A 7,387-nucleotide genomic window follows, 5' to 3' on the forward strand; every position below is an offset into this window, starting at 1 on the left:
ACATAAATTTTGTCAAAAAATATTTTTTTAAACTACACAAAAATACCTGAAAATTTTATTCATAACTATTTTTTTACCAGTTTATATGAAGGGTATAGTAGTTATCAACAAATAGTATAATAAGTTATTTGAAAATACAAGTATTAGATAGACTTCAAAATTTTACTTGCAAAAGTCTGAATTCCCTGTAAATTTATTTTTAACCTCCTTACAGTATATCTACTAGCGTGCAAAAATAAATATATTAGATTTTCTGCAGGTGTTTAGAGTTATATGGCCCTTTAAATTGTCTAAAACTACTCATGAGTTTTAAATAACTAAAAAATATTAATATTTTACATTTTCAAATAACTTAATTTGTTTTTCAGGAACACTTTACCACATCCAAAAAAAGTGGTAAAGTATAAGCCATATATAATTTTAATTTAATCGGGTCTTAAATTTAACGTAAAGTTAAGATATATTTTTTCGGAAAATATTAAAGTAGCAAAAATTGGCTTCAATTTACCTTAAATTCTAAAAGCAAAAAAACAGACATTTTTGATAACAAAAAATTTAGTTTCCAACTATTTCAAACACTGGTTTGATCATCTAATGACCAGAAAAGTCAATAGCCGATCGCCGGCCCACTGTGTAGCTTAGCATTTTATAAAAACTATGTGTTCTTTGTATTTTAAAAGTAATTTTAGCAATGTATTTTTCATATTGATTCTTAAATACTATAAAACCTCATGTTTAAATACTACCTGTTTAGATTTTTTGTGCTCTTTTATAATCTACTAGTGTATTTTTATTTTCTTCTACTTTTCAGTTATAAAGTTTGATACTAACTATGTTTTTATCACATAATTTTTAAATAGTTTTATTTTTTTATGCAGTTTACTTCAAGGAGATTTATCTAAACTTCACGATAGAGATATTAAAATAAGTTTTTGGGTAAATTCAAAACTTTTGTATTTAAATATTTCTTTCTGCGTTTTACTTCATGCCAAGTACTAACTTTATTAATTTAAATTACGTTAGTTTGCCAGTTGAGCTCGTATTTTTTAGTCAAAAGTTTTGTGTTTAAAACACAATTTTAATTAAAAAAATAACCATTAAATATATATTTTTACTTAAATTAAATACATTGATAAAATACAATATAAAACTAAGGCTCTTCATATACTAATCGAAATTTTGATACGTTTTTAAAGAACCATAATAAAACAAAAAATGAAGTTACTCTGCGTTCAAGTAAAGACATGAATTCCAGCCATTAAGTTATTTCCTCAAGGGTAAAATTTTTAAGTGATTATTTAAAAGTGATAATACGATCAGACAAGCATAATACAATTTATAACTATAGTCTAAATCAGGGTTTCCCAAACTTTTTTGCAAATGGCCCCCCTTAAAGAATTTGAAAAAGCAATGGTCCCCTTCAGCAAGAATACTCTTTTTCTTTTTTTGCAACTCAAGAATATCTAGTGTAAATTTCTAAACTACCATAAAATACACACAAGACCTTTTTTTTTGCTCTTCATCTGCAACTCAAGAATATCTAGTGTAAGTTTCTAAACTACCATAAAATACACATAAGACCTTTTTTTTTTGCTCTTCATCTGCAACTCAAGAATATCTAGTGTAAGTTTCAAGTTATGGCCTCATGCCCCCCCTGTGGCTCCTTTACTGCTCATGCCCCCCCCCCCCTCTTCCCCTTTTGCTGCTCGTGGCCCCTTGAGTATATGTCATGGCAACTTGGCCCACTTTGGGAACCCTGGTCAAAATCAACTCACATGTTTTGTTAAACACTGACGAGATTCTTGATGAATTATATAAAGACTAAGATTTTGTTATGTTCGCTCTTTTGGACTCTGTTTTTAATTCATCTGGAAGCTTGGTATAATATTTTTTTACATATCTTAAAACTTTAGATATTTTTATTCTGTCTTTTTTTCTTCATCAACAATTATATACAAAAAAAATACTAAAACACATTTAATTCTAATATGTTTTATGAGCTGCAACTATTTTTTAGTTAATGTGTAACTCTATGCATACGGTAGACGCTTTGTTTATTTGGACTGGAGAGGATCCAGGTTCGACTCGGTTTGGACTGGATATTATACCAAACAAAAAATTTATCTAGTTTAAGCTATTAATTAGTTTTCATAAAAATCTAATTTAAAAATACTGGAATACTTAGATAGGGATTTCCCAAACTTATTTTCGTAATCGCCCTCCTTTATTAATTATCGCCTCTTTATCAATTGATTCCCAATCAATTTTTTGTTGCCTTACTCTGGTTATTGCCCAAAAAGAGTGATATCGCCCATTTAAAAAATATTTTTTATACGCACTTGATTTTTTTACTTAAGAATGTAAACTTTTTTTTTAAATCTCACCAAAAGTCAAGTATTGAACCTAAAGTAAAAAATTTTAAAATTACTCTCGAGTCTTTAAAGTTACTCAAGAGGACTAGCCCTTTGGGAAAATTTTAGTTCTATAAATTAAAGGTTTAAAAACTTTAGAATGCGTAAATAGAAGAAGTTTAATCGATGCTTAGTGGCATTTTATAAGTAGCGGGCCAGTTTTCCTAGAAACAGCTGTTCACAGGTCGCACTTCATAGAAAAAAGTCTTCTGCGGGCCACACTCATTTAAAATAATTGTATAAATCAACAAAAAAGTATTATTTAAATCCGTAAATTAGATTTGAAAATAAAGCACTAGTAATTATTAATAAGAACCTAACTGTAATTTTTTACCACATTTTTTTAATAGTATGGTTTTAGCAAAGAAGTATATCGGGATACTAAGAATTTAGATTAAGGGTCGTAGTTTGTCGACCGCTGATGTAATAATAAGAAATGAGCTACGAATTAAAAACAAAGTTACATTGGATAAAATTTCAACTAAATGTAAATATATATAAGTAAACAAAAAAACTACCTTTTTAATTATAGAAGTATTAAAAAAATATTAGTTTTAAATAAACATTTTCAGAAATATAAAGGTCAGTTTTAAAGATTAAATTTCGGTATATATTTTTTTTATGGATAAGGTTTTACAACAATTCAAACTTGTTTGTACTGGCACACAAAGAAATATTTTTTAATGAAAATTAAAACAAAAACAAACTAAAGTCAAGTGAATCTCCAAACTATTTGTAGAAATTATAGTTTTTTTCATGTAAAACATAAATATAGAGCTTTGCTTTAAAATTTACAATTCAATAAGTTACAGGCATTTGGTTGTCGCAGAGATAATTTTAAATATTTAAATTTGCTCGGGCGGCAGTCGTAGTTTTTGTTTTACACATAAACAGATCATCTAATGAAAATTTAAAATCTTCCAAAATTTTACCTCAAACCTTTTTTTTTACTTTTTATTTCGAAGCTCACAATATCTAGTTTCAATTTTTTTATCTGCAGGCTACATTTACATTCTTGCGGGCCGCACTTTTACCCTTCATGGGCCGCAATTTGCCGACACCTGCTATAAACAAACTAAGTAAATTAATAAGTAAAGGAATTATAAAATGAAACTTATAAAGGCTGTTCTGTATAAAACAAAAGCAAAATTGTTTTTATTAGATTTAAACAAAATGACTTTGATAAATTATGTAAAAACTTAGTTGTAAGTTCGTATTTTTCATATAACTAAACTTTTGTTCTTTCTATGTTTGCAACTTCTTTTAAAGTTACATAACGAGCGTACATTTAATAGCTTTTAGAAGTTTATGTATAAGATGTTTCCTTACTTAGTTTCAAGAAGTTTTTCTTCGTAGGATGCAAGTTTGGTAAAGCTTTTTGGTTTAATTTTTGTACTCTAACTTTGAATTGATCTGTTAATGTCATAATACTTTTTAAAATTCTTGCTTGTAGAACTAACGCATTTTAATTCGCTTCTAGTAGATACCTTAGAGCAGGGGTCGGAAAACTGAGGCCCTCGAAGTGTAAATCTGCGGCCGCGAAAGAAAAAGTTGCGGCCCGCGAGCATGTAATTGTGGCCCGCTGAGCGCAAATATATTTTAAGTTAAATTTTTCGGTAATTTGGATTAATTTTGTTTTAAGTCCCTGCATAACATTTTGAAACAATTAGAAGACTTTACTGTTTTGGCTTAAAAATGTGAAAAATACAGATTAGGATTAGAGCAGTTTTTTTTCAGTTTCATAATAATTTTCTTTTTACAACACAAACTTATTATCTTAAAAAGAATGTTAAAAGTACTTGGACTCAGTTATTTTTAAAATACCTATTCAGTAAATTGACTAAATGCAAATGATTTTCATTGTGTACAAAAGTAATGCACAGTAAATAACCAGAGTGTCATTTCTTTACTGTTTAGGTATTTTGTTTAACATTTAATTTATATCAAAACTTTTTCAATAGATACTTTATCAATATATGTTATACTTGAGTGTACACAAAAACATTTAAAATAATACAAAAAAAGTTTTTTTTTGGCAAATTTTTGTTGCTTTAGAAGTTTTCTGTGCACTTTAAGTAAACTACTTGCACATCCATGTACATAGATGCTCATTTTTTAACCACGTTCTTATTTAATAATCAAATTAGATTAAGTGTAATTTTAGCACAGATATCCATTTTAATTTTTTTTACACATAATATCTAAGTGTGTACAGACACATTTAAAATAATATATATGACTTAAATAAAAACGGTTTTTGTTGTTTACTTATTTTCATTATTTAAATAAACATTTTTGGAAAATTAAGTTAGTTTCTATGCGGTAAATACAATATGGACAGATGCTGTTTTTTTAACTACTTATTTAAGACAAACTAGAATTAGGGATGGTAAATTTGTTAATTCTTTTTATTGTTAATCAAAGTAGTTCAAACTTAATCAAATAAATAATTTACCATCGCCACACAGTTGCAAAGTAAAATTATGATGTATGTTTTGTTCAATTCACAATTTGGTTTTGAATATAATATATGTTAAATTTTAAGTCTTGCAGGTGCTATAATTTGAAATATTCTTTATATTATTGTAAACATATAAGTGTGAACAATCAGTGTTGCCAATAAATCTTAAGTTATAAAACTTCGAATTTGACAATTTAGGCTAAAAAATCTAGAATAACATGAAGTTTGAAAATTAAAAAAAAAAACAGAAATTTTTAACGGTTTTTACATGTGAAGTAATTAAAATTCGATTTTACAAAAAAAAAGTCTATCATATAATTATTTAATTGTGTTTTAAGCAATTTTTTTAAACACCTTTAAAGTAGCTTATTAGTGCCTTTTTAATGTTGCTATGCTATTTTAGACTGTTTTTTCTTAAACTTAATTTATACTAAAATTAGACCCAAAAATTTTACTTTAAAAAACGTGGAAGAAATTCAAATGACCAGAAATTTTTTAAATTCTTTTCAAGGATTAAAATATTAGCACAAATATTTTTTGTTTAACATATGTTGTTTTTCATACAACACAGGAAAGACAAGCATTTGCAAAATTAATAATAATGGTGGTTTTTAGTATAATGACCAACTACTTTAATTTTCTCATATTTAATATCCCTTGTAGGTAAACACATTTTTATAGGTTCGCAGTATAACGTTCTTTTATTGTGTGTAAAATCTTGACAGAAATTATCATAGTCATTATGCCAGTACACAGTAATTAACTAAACTGTCATCTCTTTACAAGTTAGGTAGTTTATTTTACATGTAGTTTATAAAGTTTTTTTTATAGATGTTTTATCACTATAAGATATATTCAAACGTACACAAAAGTTTTTAAACAACATAATAGTAAGAAAAAAGGTTTGTTTCATTTTTATTTTGACACATTTTGATTTATATATAAGTTTTCTGTGCACTTTAAATTAATCCCTATACGCACCAATGTACAGAGGTGCTCATTTTCAAACCAGCTTTTAAAATAATACCTAAGTTAGAAAAACTCCTCTAATTAGTATTCCCAGCTAAGCAGTATTTATTGTAGCAGTGGTATTATCTTAAATTATCAATTAAAGTCCTATTTTGATTTATGCGACTTTATAATATTCAGACATTTCCTAAATACGACTTTTTGTTGTCATTGAGAAAATAAACAAAATGCATTTACTACAGCAAACACAAAATTTTAAAAACATTTTTAACTCTTAACGGTGTCTCTTTTTAAGTATATACTTTTGCTACTTTATAACTCGACTTGATACATTTTTCTGATCTGACTGTAGTTACTGAAGATAATACTGAAGTTACTGCATGCTTTGTTGAAATTAATTTAAGCGCTTTGTTTGTTGTTGCAATAACTCCTAACCAAGTTTTATAATTCTTATATTTCATGTTTTATTTCCCATTTTCTGTTTTTTAAATGCAATACTTTAATTGAAGATAAAGAAATTGATAATAGCTACAATAAAAAAGCTCTTCTTCATTAATAACTTAATAAATTTTTATACTTTACTAAAATTTAAGAAGCTTTACTGTCCATTCAAACTGACTTATAATAATTTTTTTTTGCTGTATATATTTGTTTCACCGCTAATAAACTTCGATTTTTTTTATTTAAAACAGGGTTTCTAAACACTAGATTAAACCTGTTTTTGACATTTCAAAAAATCAGGTGTGAGTATGAAATTTCTATTTTACATACTTCGAATAAATTTTGGAATTCTTAGAACAGTTTTTGTGATTGTTGTGTAGTTTATTAATTATTATTTTTACTAGACCTTTTTGTTTTCATTACAAAACCCAAATATCTAGTGTAATTCTAAATTTCTCGTGAAATGTACCTAGATTGACCCCTCATAGCCCTCTTTTGCCTATTTGCAGCTTATCGCCCCTGACTTGCTAAAATAGCGCCAAAAAGGACCAAATGACCACTGTAAGAAACTCTACTCTATACTAAATAACTTAACAACATTTTAAACAAGTTTTAATAATTTATTACTTAACAAATTTTAGAATCATGTCTTGGACTAGACGTTAAAAGGTATCCGTGGTGTGCGACTCGATAACCGAAAGGTTTTTCGTGCACCAGGTCTTTGAACCAAATATTTTGAGCGTATTTTTGTCGTTACTTAACCAATATATTATACCGTTTTATACCTCTTTTTACTATAAATACTCGATTATTGGTTTTTTTCATATATTATCTGTGTCCTGGACAAGACGTTAAAAGGTATCCGTGGTGTGCGACTCGATAACCAAAAGGTTGTTTGTGCACCAGGCTCTAAGACCAAATATATTGATCATCTTTTTTTTTGTTCAATAAACTATAAAAATATGTATCATTTTAAAACTTGATAAAAACGAAATTGTTAAGTTTAAATCACTATAAGAATTAACCGTTAGAGGCAGCAAACAAAAATTTAAACTGAAGAAATATTTGAAACAAAAATTAAAATTAACAATGTTTTTAATATGTG

Source organism: Thalia democratica, chromosome 6 (assembly GCF_965202585.1).
Source record: "Thalia democratica chromosome 6, ktThaDemo2.hap1.1, whole genome shotgun sequence".
NCBI lineage: Eukaryota > Metazoa > Chordata > Thaliacea > Salpida > Salpidae > Thalia > Thalia democratica.